General features: G+C 39.5%; 1 pseudogene; it reads left to right on the plus strand.

The window, feature by feature from the left end:
- The first annotated feature begins 2565 nt into the window (after window positions 1-2565).
- LOC111552102 lies at window positions 2566-2895 on the plus strand (annotated as a pseudogene).
- The last annotated feature ends 13873 nt before the right edge of the window (window positions 2896-16768 follow it).

The raw sequence follows: 16768 nt of genomic DNA on the forward strand, positions 1-16768 counted from the left end.
CTGAGATTGCGTCACTGCACTTCAACCTGGGTGACAGAGCAAGTCTCTGCCTCAAAAAAAAAAAAAAAAAGAAAAGAAAAATAGACAATAGTCTGCAAATCTTATGACAGGAGACTATAAAACTAAATTGTAGAAAAGCAATATGGATTTGTTTGTTACAATTACAACCATATTTATAAAGAATACTTAATGATATGCAGCATTAAATGGAAAAAGGAGATTTTTGTGTATTTTATCAATATTCTCTAAGTATTTCTCATGACCAGAGGGAACAAATGTGTACATATATTTAACAATTTGTAACATGAGGAAAGAGTTGAATTAATTTGCTCTTTGAAATATATCAGGAGGTTATTTTACTTAACTAAAGCCTAGGAACAACTCATGATCACATTATACTAATAGCCAAAACTATATTCTGTTTTAATTTAATGAGAAATCTGTTGAGAATGTTTAAGAATTTTTAAGGCTTATGTTGAGATATTATTATCTTTTATTTTACAAAAAAATTTTTGAATTTATTAAAAATTCACATCATATCTACCACTGTAAGAATCCACTGTGAGTGGAAATGTAATAGGCCCTTAACAGATTAAAATACAATTTATTTAAAACCATCAACTCTCTCCAGCTATGCTTAGACTTCATTTGAACTTAAATGATATGATACAACTTTTAGATGAACAGAATGCTTGCTCTGTCACAACAAATAAAATAAGCATTTGTCTCTATGCCAAAGATAATGCTTTAAAATGTTGATTGCAAGCCAGATGCACACCTATAATCCCAGCTACTTGGGAGGCTGAGGCAAGAGGAAGGATCGCTTGAGCCCAAGTGTTCAAAGCTATTGTGTGCCATTATCACACCTGTGAATAGTCACTGCACTCCAGCCTAGGCAACACAGTGAGACTTTGTCTCTAAAAGCAAATAATTATAACAAAATATATGTTGACGGTTTTATTCAATCCAGTAACATTTACCAAGTATGATATAGGTATTAGAGCTATAGCAGTGATGGCAACAGAAGGAAGTCAAATGCCCAGGCAGATAGGGGTGGGTCCAGTGAAACCACCTTCAAGCCAAAAATAGCCTGAAGGCTGAAAGACCAGACTGCTGGTTCCAGATGGAACCTACAACCCAGAGAACTTCTATTTCTGTTTGCCTGCCCTTTCCCAGTTGATTCTTTCTGAATAATGCCTTTTAACTAATCGAATATTGCCTTTTCCAATACTACTTACGGCCTGCCCCTCCCCATTCTGAGCCTATAAAAGCCCCAGACTCAGCCATACACAGGGCACTTTCCTGTCCTAAGGTAGGAGGACCACCCCCACATCCCTGCTCCCCTGAAAGCTATTTCAACACTCAAGAAAACTCCCCACCTTGCTTACTTTTCAATTGTCAACATATTCTCATTCTTCCTGGATGTGAAAAAAGAACTCGGGAACTGATGTGCAAGCATGACTTGGCCCAGACAGGTCAAGTGAGCAGGCCATCTCCTGCAGCAGGTAGCATGCCCCGAGCGAGGCCCAGGTAGGGGCATCACCAGCCAGAGGTCCTTGACTGGCAAAGGGACTGAGAAAAATCCTGCATCAGCAGTAAACAAAACAGACAAAAATCGTTGCTTTTACAGGATTTACAATCTAGTGAAGAAGAGAGAAAATAAACGAAACAGATAAGTAAAATAAAAAGTATGTTAGATTATGATAAGTGCTTTGGAAAAAGATAAAACAGAGTAAAAGAATACAGAGTACTAGAGGGGAGTAAGTAGTGTGATGAGGAAAAGTGACCTTTGAGGAGGCATGAGGAAAGTGAGGGATGTGTGTGTGTTAGCCCATTGCTATAAAGAACAGCCCACTACTATAAAGAAATACCTGAGGCTGGGTGATTTATAAAGAAAAAAGGTTTAATTGGCTCACAGTTCTGCAGGCTTTACTAGAAGCATGGTGCTGGCATCTGCTTCTAGTGAGGCCTCAGGAAGCTTATAATTGTGGCAGAAGGTGACCAGGAGTAAGGCATGTCACATGGAGAGAGCAAGAGCAAGAGAGAGATGGGAGGAAGTGCCACACTCTTTCAAACAACCAGACGTCACATGAACTCAGAGTGAGAACTCACTTATCACCAAGGAGATGATGTTAAGCCATCCATGAGGGACTCACCCCAGTGACCCAAACACCTCCCACCAGGCCCCATCTCCAACACTGGGGATTACATTTCAACATGAGATTTGGGGAGACCAATATTCAAACCACTTCACTGGGGATATTTGGGTAAAGGGCAAAGGCATTTCAGGCACATGAAAAGGAGCCTAGTGTGCCTGGAGCAGAATAAACAAGTAGGAAATCATGTAGAGCCTCTTGTAGATGGTCATTAGGATTTTGGCTTTTGTTCTACCAGACTGTCCATGAAGCCTGGAAATGTAAATAATTATGTGATTTTATTTTTTACAGATTGAAGATGTCCTGGATAGTATTATGCATATGAGCCTATGTTTTCAGACTCTATGAACACCTTGAAATGAGATAGAAAGTCATTTGGGGTCTCTCTGGTCTCAACTGCAGAAGTGAGATGACGAAGGGAATGTCATCGTTTGGAAAGCATCACAATAAAACACACACGTTGTGCCACCACTGTGGCTCTAAGGCCTACCACCTTCGGAAGTCGACCTGTGGCAAATATGGCTACCCTGCCAAGCGCAAGAGAAAGTATAACTGGAGTGCCAAGGCTAAAAGAAAAAATACCACCAGAACTGGTCAAATGAGGCACCTAAAAATTGTATACCGCAGATTCAGGCATGGATTCCGTGAAGGAACAACACCTAAACCCAAGAGGGCAGCTGTTGCAGCATCCAGTTCATCTTAAGAATGTCAACGATTAGTCATGTAATAAATGTTCTGGTTTAAAAAAAAACAAAAAAAGAAAAGTCATTTGGAGGGACAACTGAATGACACACTTCTGGTAGGTCCAAATGTTATCCTTCCTCAGGTTAGCCTGGGATGTTCCCATTGTGAAGGCAGAGAAACCAAACAGTGAGTGGAAATGTGCAAGCACTTCTTCAAGCCCCTGCTTGAAAAACATCCCATTGGTCATATCAGATCACATGGCTGAGACCAGAACAAAATCCCGAGGCAGATCATCTCATCCAGAATGGGAGGGTATTGCAGTTACAAGGACATGGATATAGGGAGGGGTGAAGCACTGGGGCCAATAATGAGCACAACTCCCTGAGGGAGGGAACTACTGCAGGAACTTCTTTCTCAGCCAGATGAGAGCCTAAGACTAACACTAGAGAACACCAATGCTAGAATGTGATCCATAGTTCCTGTGGAAACCGTGGCTCTCAAAGGTCAGCAGACCACTGGGAGGAAGGAAAATATATTAGGTCTAGCAACCAAGGAGATTAATACTCAGAAGAATCCCTTATTAAAAAGAGAGTGACTGGAAGAGAATTAAAAGTATCATGAGAACTCTTAAAAGAGTTTCATGAATAGCATGGAATGAACTAGGAATTCAGCATCTCAATTCAAAGAGATGTTTAAAGTTGAAATTCAAGTTACTGACATGAAGTTCAAGTGAAAGAGATCTCGAAGCAAAGAACAAAATTACAAAGAGATGAAAATCATTAGAGAAATGATGAAGGATTCGAAGGACAGATCCAGAAGATCCAACATGTGAGTAATACGGGATTAAGTTCCACAGGGGAATAAAATGAAATAATGGAAAAAAGAAAATAATTAAATATAGAAGAAGAAAATTACCTTGAGCTGAAGAAAGATATGCATCTGCAGACTGTAAGGGCTCACTGAATTCCAGATGGTTTTAACAAGAAAACACACATTGCTGGGCATGCTCTTGTAAACTTAAAACTTCAAGAATGATGAAAAACTCATAAAAACTTCTAGGCAGAAAAAAAATTTATTTATAAAGGAAGAAAGACAATCTCTCATTTGACTTCAAATCTACAATGTCAGAAGCTAGAAATTAGTAGAATAACATCTACCCATTACTGTGAGGAAAGGGCTTGACATGCTACTTTACATAGACAAAGAATAAAAACAAGGCAAAACAATTGGCTAACCAGGAAAGAAAGTTATATGCAGGGATGCAGAGAATGTGCTACCCTTGTATTTGATCTGAGAACAATACTTGAAAAATAACTCTAACCAAGCAATACACAAATCAGACAAGAAGCCTTATGAGTGTTGAGCAAACAAGAAAAAATGACCACACAGCACACATATAGTTGCATTCATAGGAGAAGATTCATAGAAACAGAAATCTTAGGAATGTAGATTGTCCCATTGTCCATACATTCTGGGGCAGCACAGAGACTTCTGGCTGTGTCAGCCTGTGGGGAAAGGACCCCAACCCTTGGGCTATGAAGCCTTTTTGCTGCTCATTATTAAGGAAGCAATAGCCTCCTACTCCAAATCCCCATCCCCTACGAGGCATCATCAGAGCCTGGGACACAACAGCAATATGACAGAGCAGAAACATGGATCTAGCTCTGTTCTTCCAGTTCAGCACTATCCTCTCATCTCTTGTTATAAAATGAGTAGAGTCTGGAGTCCAAGCCTGGAAGCTATGTGATATGGTGAGTTGGTTGCCTAACTCAATACCTTAACATTCACAGTTAGGGGAGCACCAATTCATTCCCTGTCATAAATAGGATGGGGGAGCTTGGGTCCAATACTTGTCATTGGCCAATGCCTTATGCACTGAACAATAACCAATTTCCATAAAACTTTTCAGGAAGCCAACTCATTTTCTAAATGGCATCCTGCAAGGGGATTAATCTTGTACAAGTTGACACTTACCTCTTAGTGCCTCCTCCTGCAACTCCGATCTCCAGGTTTGACTTCTACCATTAATACTTCACTCTGTCGGTACTCTGTTTCAGCCACAGGGCCAGTGAGGCTGGTCACTGACTTTATAGGTTACACTACAGATAATTAGGAATGACCAAGGATGAACCCTAGAGTACTCTGTACCCCAGAGCACAGATAATATGTACTCAAAACAGACAGAAGAGGCCATTTGTGAGAACAGCCTGAGAGGTACACATTATTCAGTCTGGAATGTAAAACAAGACCAGCATACATTGCTTTTGTCTAGGGATACAGAAAGATTAAACAGAACCTGAGACCTTGCTGTCATGCCTCCTTCAATGATGGGGTAGCCCATGTTGACTAGGGAGAGGAAGAGCCATCCTGCATGACTTGACCACCAATCTTTCCTATCTTTCATCTGTCATTGCTTACAGAAACATAAATAGAGTCAGATCCCAGCATGCTCTGGGGGAGAACTGCAGTCTGATCTGGGTGCAGATAGCCTATATACCAAAAGAATTGCCAAATCTTGCTGATTTTCATTAGAATGAGCCCAGGTAAAATGTTTAAAGATAATTTCTTTTCTTTCTCTTTTTTTTTTCTTTTTTTTTTTTTTGAGATAGAGTTTTGTTCTTGTTGCCTAGGCTGGAGTGCAGTGGCACCATCTCGGCTCACTGCAACCTCCACCTCCCAGGTTCAAGCAATTCTCCTGCCTCAGCCTCCTACGTAGGTGGGATTACAGGCATGCGCCACCATGCCAGGCTAATTTTGTATTTTTAGTAAAGACAGGGTTTCATCATGTTGGCCAGATTGGTTTCAAACTCCTGATCTCAGGTGATCCACTGGCCTCGGCCTCCCAAAGTGCTGGGATTATAGGCATGAGCCACCATCCCTGGCCTAAAGATAGTTTTTAGAGTGTTAGACGAAAAAGAATGGAATTTAACACTGAATCAAGCCAAATTTATCTATGAGTGCACTTATTCGGTATATAAGATTTGGGGTACATAAGTGGGAAATGGCTTAACAGTGTCCTTGGTTGACTGAATCAAGCCAAATTTATCTATGAGTGCACTTATTCGGTATATAAGATTTGGGGTACATAAGTGGGAAATGGCTTAACAGTGTCCTTGGTTGATTGGCTTAAACTTGTATTCAGTAGAGGCCTACCTTTAATGAAGTTAACATGCCAGAACTTCCCTTCAAAATATGGAAGAAGAAATTTTAAAAGCTTAGGGGTATAAGAATGTTGGAGTAGATTAATTCTGTGAAACTCACGCACCCTTTCCCTATTTTCCTTATTTGCTACTTCACTGAGAAAATGCATTAGCAAAAGGTGCACCGGCATCTTGGAAAAACCTGGTGGTGGCTGTTCTCTGTTGACTGGTTAGGATGCTGGAAGATGCTGCCACTGGGATGAGCTCCACAACTTGAGTGGGAATAATTGGATCCTGGCATGACATAGGCCAGGCGAAAGCTCTTAACTATCAGAAACAAACTGGATGCAATTACCAGAATGAGCAGCAACAGGTGCAGAGTGACAATGAGAGTATTTTGACACCAAGGGATCTGTGGTGGTGGCTAACTGAACACAGTGTTCTTAGGAATGAAATAGATGGCAGCATACTAATATATTTGATCTATACTATCAGAAATATTCTAGGAATGAGGAGCTGAAACCTTACTTGATCACTGCAAAAGGAATTCACAGCCTCTCACATTTCCCAGATCTAAGCCAATTTGACAGTTTGGAGCCCTTTGAAAGGGAGAGTGGGTTTCTTTTCTTTTTTTTTCTTTTCTTTCTTGAAATGGAATTTTGCTCTTGTCACCCAGGCTGGAGTGCAATGGCACAATCTTGGCTCACTGCAAGCTCTGCCTCCTGGGTTCAAGCAATTCTCCTGCCTCAGCCTCCCAGGTAGCTAGGATTACAGGCACCCACCACCATGCCCAGCTAATTTTTGTATTTTTAGTAGAGATGGGGTTTCACCATGTTGGCCTAGCTAGTCTCGAACTCCTGACCTCAGGTGATCCACCTGCCTTGGCCTCCCGAAGTGCTGGGATTACAAGTATGAGGCACCGTGCCCAATCAGGAGAATGGGTTTTATCAGGAAGGATCTGACAACACTACATGCTTGTACTAGAAATCGTCCTCCAAACCTACCCCAGTGAGACCTGCAGTCCTTTACCAGGATGACTGTACATTGGAAAAAGACAAGTATCCAAATTTGGGGGAATTAATAGATTTGAGTTGATGCTAATCAAATTTGAGTTGATGCTAATCCCTGGGAAAAATCACTGTGATCCACCATTCAATCAGAATGGGGGCTTGTAGAGGTCAGGGGGTTAATGGAGTTTGGGGCTGAGACTATGTCACAGTGGGCCCAGTGGGCCCGCAGCCCTGTCCTGTGGTTATATCCTCTGTCTCTGGATAGTTGAGGTAGACATACCTAGCAACTACAGAATCTCACATGTAACTACTCAACTCAGGGTCCTGTAGAGGGGGAGCAAAAAGAAGATATTCGGCACAGCCTCTTTTCTCACCCATCCTGGTACTTGATTGCATACAAAGTGACCATAGCAGTAGGGATAGAGTCAATCATAACAGGGACTTCAATAACAGAGACTTCCCTTAACAAGGCTGATCTGGCTGTAGCCACTGTTGGGTGCCCAACCAGCCAACAGCAGAGGCCAACACTGAGTCACTGATATGGCACATTTCCCAGAGGAGACCAGCCAGCTGTTTTGTGGCAGGTAGACAATAGTGAGCTCCTTCCATCACAGAAGGAGCAAATTAAGCACATACTGAGGATATGCATTTGTCCTCAATGCCCGCAATAAATCTCCCAACACCATCTATGGGATCACAGGAGGCCTTGTTCAGTAGCATGGTATTCCTTACAATATGATTTCTGGAAACCATTTTACAAAAACAAAAACAAAAAAGAACAATTATTCGTTACTCATGATCATGGAGTTCACTGGTCTTACTACCTAAATTATCAGCCAGAAGCAGCTGGCCTAATAGAATGGAAGAATAGCTTACTAAAAAGCCAGTTATGTCATCTGCCAGAAGACAACGTTCTATGATGTAGGGGTGCAGTATATCTCTGACCCAGCTCTCTATTTATGATGTGTTATTTCTCTCATAGCCATAATACATGGGATAGTCCAAGTAACAGAAATGGGAGTGGACTCTCTCACCATTAAGCTTAACCCTGTCTCAGAGGTTTTGCCTCTCATTCTCATTCTTGGACACTGCTAGTTTACAGGACTTAGTTCCCAAAGAGGAATATTGGCACCAGAGAATCCAACACAAGTCCCATCAAACTAGAAGCTGAGACTCACCAACAGATAGAGAAGGAAGTTGCTGTAGAGACTGGAAAATTTGATCTGATTAACACATGAAAACTGGGTGGCTGGTGCGTGGTGCCAGTAGGGAGGATCGTGTCTAGAACCCCAGGGATTCTCATTACTTCTGTCCAGTGTAAAGCCACCCAATAAAGTCTGAACTTCTATGGACTAAGATCCTTCAGTATAAAAGTCTTAGTCACCCAATCAGGTAAAGAATCCCAACAAATCCAGGTGCTATATTAGGACAAAGCAATCATGAAATGGGTGGTGGAAGAAGGAAGTAATAAATATCACTTTTGACCTTGTAATCAGTTACAGAAATAAGGATCATAGCAGCTATGCACATACACACACACGATATTTCATATGTGCCAATTTTTTTTCTTTCAGATTTTCCTGCTATTATCTTCCCTCTTATGTTGAATGAGAGTTGGTAGTGCCTAATTTTACAATTTAATTCACAGGTAACCAGGACCACAAGGAACTACAACAGGGAGGATTGCAGGATTGTGTTATCACCTGGAAAATCTTGAGATAGATACTATGGCTCACATTTCTAGGACTTTGTGTGTCCATTTTCTGGAAAGAAGACAACAGTATCTCTGCATGATGGATAGTAGACTCATGTTAGGCAGAATCATGGAGTTGCTGTTGTATTGGTACAAGGGTTTTATGGTTTGGCTCTGTGTCCCCACCCAAATCTCACCTTGGATTGTAAAAATCCCCATATGTCGTGGGAGGAACGGAATCATAGGGGCGGGTTTTCCTCTGCTGTTCTCATGATAGTGAGTAAGTCTCACGAGATCTGATGGTTTTAAAAAGGGGAGATCCCCTGCACACGCTCTCTTGCCTGCCACCATGTAAGATGTGCTTTTGCTTCCCCTTTGCCTCTGCCATGATTTTGAGGCCTCCCCAGTCATGTGAACAAGTGAGTCCATTAAACTTCTTTCCTTTATAAATTATCCAGTCTCTGGTAAATCTTTATTAGCAGCATGACGACAGACTAATACAAAGAATAAAAATAGATCCTGAATGGCAAAACAGTTAGACTCTCATATAAATTTTCTGCCCTTTTTGTGCCCCATGCTATCTCAGAGGAAAGTATATTTTCCAGGTTCCTTCTTCCTCTGGCTTCCAGACAGGTTCAGCCAGTGAAAAACACTGGCGGAAAATTGAAGTATAGGAGGAAAGGAGAAGGTAAATTACTTGTAACTCTGCTAGGGGTGGTAGTAGCTTCTTGTGGAACCAGTCTCTTGGTTGCCTCAATGTCCTATGCTTAAATTCTCAGCTTTTGTTTCTGACCATTAATTCTCTGTATCAAAATTCCCTCTGGTGAAAGATCTTGAGTGGTTTATGCTTTCCTTCCAGGACCTTGAATGAAACTGTATGCGTGTGTGTGTGTGTGTGTGTGTGTGTGTGTGTATTTCATTATAAACTACTTCAAACTGTTTTGAAAGTAGGTAGGAGCTTTTTTAATTAAAAGATATTAAAATTGTACTTGAAATGTTGTAACAATTATCTCTTTAAAAGTCACAATTATTAATTTTATAAAATGTAAAAACAAAGCTTTTTCCTTATATAAGCGAAAAAGTACTTTAATATAAGATGGTGTTATTATTTACGTGAATATTGTTGAGTATTTTTCTTGTAATGCAGCAAAGAAATGAACTTTTAAGTTTAATCTCTTTATTTACACAATGAGTATAGATAAATTTTTGATAAATAAAACTCCATAAGCCTACCCAAAGAAGTCTATTTTTCAAATTTCATATATGGCCAAGCCTTAAATATATTCTTCCAGGCATTTTATTTTTTCCCTTAAAATTGCATGTGGAGTTGCAAGTAATCCAGATATTACTGATTTGTTTATATTTAACAAGAATTATTTGCTACAAAATATTTAAAGGCCAAAATGCTTTTCAAATGTCGTTATTCTTAGAAAACTAAAGTTGAGTATTGCTGATGCTAAGTGAAACTTGAACTACACAAGTCCAATGAACCTAAGAATTTCCAAATTTTTACATGGCCCATAGCTAAGTGATATTTTCACATCTGACTCTAGACACGAAGCCACCAAAGACTGGAATTTTTTTAAGTGGTTAATTCTATTCTTGTTGAAGTTCCTATTTTGTCACAAATTATATTTTAATGCCTGTGATTTTAACCAGATGGTTTCAAAATTACACCACATTGGAATGCAAGAATGCAGCCAACATATTTGGCCTCTTTATTCTGAAACATTTTTTACTGATCAAATGAGATAAACTAGTCATCAAATAATACCTACACATTTCCCCTCCCACTTATTCAATTTTATTGTGCTGATGTTCAGCCAAAGTTCATTGAAGAATTCAGGAAAGAAGAAAGAAGAATTCATTGAAGAAGAAAAGAACAGCAGTATGGCAGTGATTAAACACAAGTTTTTGAGTCAATAATACTTGGGTGTCTCTAGTGTTGTTCCTAGTTGTGTTACATCAATGTCTTCCTTCATAACATAATTGTACCTGTCTCATGGAATTGTAGAGATTAATTGAGAAACCATTTGTAAAGATCTGAGTATACTACTTGGCACATAACACATGTTCAGTTATCTACTACTATTTTATACATTTTCCAAAACATACTTTTTCAACGTTGGAAAGGCTTTTTATACAAGATGAAAGATGGAGATTATAAAGTATTCCTAATGGCTAGAACTAATGAAGATTTGTGGGTTCACCTGTGTATATTTAGTTTCAAATGATTTGTGTTTTGGTTAGTACATTTACATGATTTGAAATTCAGAAAGTACTAAAAACTATACAGCGAAAGGTACACACTAAAAGGACCCCCTCCCACCTCTGTATGTCAGTTACCCAGTACCACTTCTCATGAGGCAATCAATGTTAGCACTTGCTGATGAATCCATCCAAAGACATGTTATGCATATACCAACAAATAAATATGAATACAATCTCTCTTTTACACAAATAGTAGCATACTCTACACTTTGATTTTTACTACACTCACTATTTTTGCTTCACAGTATACATCTTATACATCATTCCATATTGATATGGCTCTGCAGTATTCCTTATTTTATTTAACCTGTCTTTTATTAATAGAAATGTAGGTTGTTTTCAGGCTTTTGCTATTACAAAAATATGTCACAACAAATAACCTATGTGTGCATGCTTTAGCATGTATGTATATGCTATAAATATCTGTAGGATAAATTCTGTATATCTGCAACAGAAATTCCCAGAAGACCTGCTGGGTCATTGGGTATATATAATTGTAATTTTGATGATTATTTGCAAATTATTCCCCATAGAAGTTACATCATCATATATACCAACAACCAATGTATCTGGACATTTAAAATTCCTCTTTTTTTTTTGAGACAGAGCGTCGCTCTGTCACCCAGGCTGGGGTGCTGTGGCACAATCTTGGCTCAGTGCAAGCTCCGCCTCCCAGGTTCACGCCATTCTCCTGCCTCAGCCTCCCGAGTAGCTGGGACTACAGGCACCCACCACCACGCCTAGCTAATTTTTTGTATTTTTAGTAGAGACAGAGTTTCACCGTGTTAGCCAGGATGGTCTCAATCTCCTGATCTCCTGATCCACCCGCCTCAGCCTCCTAAAGTGCTGGGATTACAGGCGTGAGGCACCATGCCCGGCCTAAAATTCTTTTTCAAAACTACTAACAGACCAAAGGTTCAGCTAGCTCAACAGTCCACGAGTCTGTCTAGATATACTTTGAGCTTCACATCCTTTTTTTAGTAATAAGCTCCACATGGGAGGAGATCTCGGAGAGATTTCTTTTTGTATCCATGGCAACACTTACCTACTTAGAAGCCTCAAATTATTGTTCCTAGGTTACAAAAGTAAAAACTCTGGATTAAAACATTCTGCCCACTCCATGTTTTAAATAGAAAAGAGATAAGAAAAATCTGTGTTGGAAAACAGTGGTATACACACTGCTTCAGGTACTTGAGGATTGCTCAATTTAGGCATTTTCTTAGTGCATTTTGGAATATATTTTTCTGCTTTCTGAGGCTCTCTTCAGTTTTGCTCTCTGGCTTTTGAGAAAGAGACTAATTTGTTTGCTTTACTGGCTGAACATAGAGCAGGTCCAGGGTAGGAGTGGGATGATTATGGGTTTATCCTGAATTCTTAGCCCCTCCTTTAAGCAGGTAAATGTGCTATACTGTGGTATGGTCCTCAATGACTTAAATGCATTTGAATTTATTTTTGCTACTAAGACTTAAATTGGAATGAACAGTATTATCCAAGTACAAAAATGTGTCTACTTATCCAATTTTTTTTTTTAATTTAAATAGTAATTAGAAAAAATTCAACTGAGCATTTGGAAAATCTCACAGGGAAGAAGTAAACACATGTATAATCCTTAGTGTTATTAGCTGCAGTTACAAAAATAACAAAGTCCCTTTAAGATGTCCTGCTTTGAAAACATCAGAGGCATGTATATATGTGCTCCTGCCACTCGGAATCCACAAGTAAAAATCTGCCTATTTGCAGAAATGATTCAATTGACTGTAAACATATTTGTTTGCAACATTGAACAGCCCATTTGTGAATGTGTGCCCATCTCCAGATGAACTGTCTTGCACGTAGGCCAAGTCATTGGAAGGTATTTAAAACCAAAAGTTTCTGTGGAGCTAGGCTCTCACTACAATCCCCTTCTTTCACAGTGTTGATTTTAAACTCAAATTCAGCATTAAGTGAGGTCTGATTTAGTTGGTCCAGTTTTATAATGCTTTTCAGAGTGAAGCATCAAAAAGCATTGTTGTTTCCTTATTGGTACAAAATTAGTCTTTGAATTGTGGATAACTTGTAATTTCAGTTAAAAGAGAAAAAATAAAAGCAAAACTAGCTTATTGTATGACAATAACTCAAATCAGTGATTTACCACACCTAAGAACAAAAACTTGACTGATGTAACAAATGTTTTTTGCTTTTTATCTATCTTTTTTAACATCATAAATACAGCTACTGAAACATTTTCTGACTGCAAGTAATCAATACAGCCCCACTGATCTTTTCAAGGTTCTCTCCAGGAACTGATGTAGAGTTGAAACGTGAACTATAGCAAATGAATTGCGGTTACTTTATTTACATGAATAATAGTCCCTTTTTAAAAAAGAAAAAAGAGCCACAAAAACTCCAGCAAATAAATTTTTAGAATAATTGCTCAAAGTAGCTTAGGGAAAAAAGAAATTAATTGGTTCAACTAGCCAAACATGAAAAGTAATTTTGACTTATGACCTAAAATTCAATAACCCCATCTCCAAAGGCCTGATAATTATTGAAAAAATGCTGCTCTGTGTATCTTTTCTTAATGTACAGTAAGCTTAATTTGACATAAAAATTGAAATGTATCAAACAAATTTTTAAAAAAGAATAAGAGAAGGCAATTTGGTCAGAGAACATTAAGACAAGGCTACTTGTATATGTATTTTATTCTATATTTTTCTCAGAAAAATAAAACTAGCTTTAAATAGTCACTGGTTTATTTCAGGACTATGACTGGAGCTTCTCTTCACTGCAATATAGAACAGCATCAAAGGCAAATAAGACCAATAGAATCACATTGCCAATGCTGCCCTTGTTTCATTGTGTGCACACCATCGAACAGGCAGATGAAGAGAATCCTTGTCTTGGGTAGATTCAGTAGTTTTTTAAAAAGTCCAACAGTGTTCATTGTTTAGTAATAATATTTTTGTACCCTGGGCTCTACCTAATTATTCTTCCTAAACCAATTTTTATATATAGGCAAAGGTTGAACATACACAATACACCTTCAGGGGTTTTCCTTTTAAAATATAATGTTTCTACACTACAGGTGAAGCAGCATAGCATAGTAGATGAACTTAGGAGTCAGTGAAGCCTTGGTTCAAGTTTTGTCAAGTTAATGTAATTTTAGTATTTTCGTATTTGAAATAGAAATAATAAAACTTCCTAGAGTGACAATTAAACAAGATAACATATGCAAAACATAGTTCCTTAAATAAAATGGAGTGTTAACAAATAGAGGCTATTACTATTACAGTATGCTATCTGAATATTTCTTAGGCACCATATACCGTTGGCCCCCTGTATATCCGCAGGTTCTGCATCTGCAGATTCAACCAACTGTGGGTTGAAAATATGTGCAAAAAAATTTTTAAATAGCAATACACCGATAAAAAAATACAAATAAAAAACAATACAACAAATATTTACATGGCATTTACATTGTATTAGGTATTATAAGTAATCTAGAGATGACCAAGTATACCAGAAGATATGCATAGGTTGCAGGCAAATATGACATCATTTTATACAAGGGACTTGAACACCGTGGATTTTGGTATCTGCGGGGATCTTGGAACCAATTCCCCCTTTCCCGCTCCCCCACCCCATGCCATGGATACTGAGGGAGGGCTGTTCTGTAGTACATATTTAAATTAGACCCCTAAAGGGAAACAACCACATTTGTAACGCCATGGAATTTCCATTCATCAATTAAATAGCAAACGACGTGCATGGCACTGTAACAGATGTGCCAATTGTCATCTAATTGGCAATAACAAAATGTATATATGCAAAATATGGCCTTAGATACCGTCAGCTAAAAATGTAAAATTATGCCATATGGGCGGTTAGGGAAGAAGCACAGTATAAAGTAGCAAATGGTTAGTACATATAAAATATGCTGAAGGAATAAAGAGTGGAAGTGAGAATGCGGTCAAGGGTCCTCAGGAAAGTTAACATTTTAGGATTCTCAATTATAAGCGATAGAAACCTAACACAAAGTAGCTTAGGGGTAAAAATAAATTAGTTGGTAGAAGTAACTAAACCTTGGTAAGGGTCAGGGCATATTTGTGCCTGTGGTAATACTAAAACCAGGCACTCTAACGCCAACATTTTTTTTTTTTTTCATTTTCCTCCTACTGTTGCTTTTCACTATATGTCAACTTCATTTTCTTAGACTGACTTTTTCCACGAGGCTAGAATATTACTAAGCAAAGGGAAAAGTCAAGCTGGGAACTAGGTCAGACAAACCTGCCTCCCATTTTATTTCTAAATAAGATAGCTGCAAAGCTACATACCTCCCTCACAATTTGCCCACGAGGAAATTCCTTGTGGGCCTCAAGATCTTTACCCTAAAACAGTTCTGTTGAACTTCATCCTGATTGCTTACCTTCACAGATGTGAGCAGAAGCTCATCCCTCTGCTCACCTGAGACAAATGCTTCCTTTGCCCTAATATTCATGTAAAAATGCAGATTCCCTGAGCCAGACTAAATTGTGTATTCAGTGAAAGCCTGATCAAGGACTCAAAAAGAATGTAACCCTTTGTCTCTCATCTACCAGTGTCCTAGAAGCCCCTTGCTTTGAGTTGTCCCATCTTTCCAGACCAAACCAATGTACATCTTACATGCATTGATTGATGCCTTATGCCTCCCTAAAATGTATAAAAGCAAGCTGTACCCCGACTACATTGGGCACATGTTGTCAGGACCTGCGGCAACTGTGTCATGGGTGTGTCCTTAACCTTGGCAAAATAAAGTTTCTAAATTGATTAAGATCTGTCAGGTATTCTAGGGTTCATATCATGGATAGCAGGTTTAGGGAGTAGCCACTACCAACAGAACCAAGACAAGGAAGCCCATTCAGGGCTGACATCCAGACCTCGTAGAAACAGCAAGGACTTAGCTCACTGGATGGCAGAGAAGTTTGCGGGGGTGCCATACTGATGAAACTTGCTGGAAATCCACCTCATGAAGTGCTGGGGAAGCTGTTCATGGAGAAATACCTTGTCGCCCGCGCTTCACTGTCAAGTCACCAAAGAGGTGCCATGAAAAGCTGTTCATAGGGAGGTGCCATATGCTAATAATCACTGGGTGCAACTGGGTGTGGCTGACTGCTGCAGGAGCCTGACAAGAAGAGAACACTGCAACCAGGGAGAGAAACTCTTTTCTTCTCCAGCCAGCGTCCCCCCAACACCCTGTACTGACAAAGCTTAACATCATGCCAACTGGCAAAGGAGAAAGTCCAGCTTTATTATTATGGCGCAGGCAGTGAAGGGTGGATTTGGAGCTAAGAAGCAATAAACTAGTAATTGACATGGAGTATTTACGGAATTTTCTTAAACACCCATCTTGAAGAAATACCATCCATCAGCCTTATGCTGCTCTACTTAAATACAACTTAGCCAGAGAAGGAGAATGGGATAGAGTGTCTCAAAAGGCTCTGCAAATTCTGCAGGTGGAAGGAGACTACTTAAAAATTAAAAGAGGCCAGGCGCAGTGGCTCACGCCTGTAATCCCAGCACTTTGGGAGGCTGAGGTGGGCAGATCACCTGAGGTCGGGAGTTTGAGACCAGCCTGACCGACATGGAGAAACCTCATGTCTACTAAAAATACAAAGTTAGCCAGCGTGGTGGTGCATACCTGTAATCTCAGCTACTCTAGAGGCTGAGGCAGGAGAATCACTTGAACCCGGGAGGTGGAGGCTGCAGTGAGCTGAGATGGTGCCAATGCACTCCAGCCTGGGCAACAAGAGCAAAACTCCGTCTCAAAAAAAGAAAGGCGGGGGGGGGGGGGGGGGG

This window comes from Piliocolobus tephrosceles, chromosome 3 (assembly GCF_002776525.5).
Source record: "Piliocolobus tephrosceles isolate RC106 chromosome 3, ASM277652v3, whole genome shotgun sequence".
NCBI lineage: Eukaryota > Metazoa > Chordata > Mammalia > Primates > Cercopithecidae > Piliocolobus > Piliocolobus tephrosceles.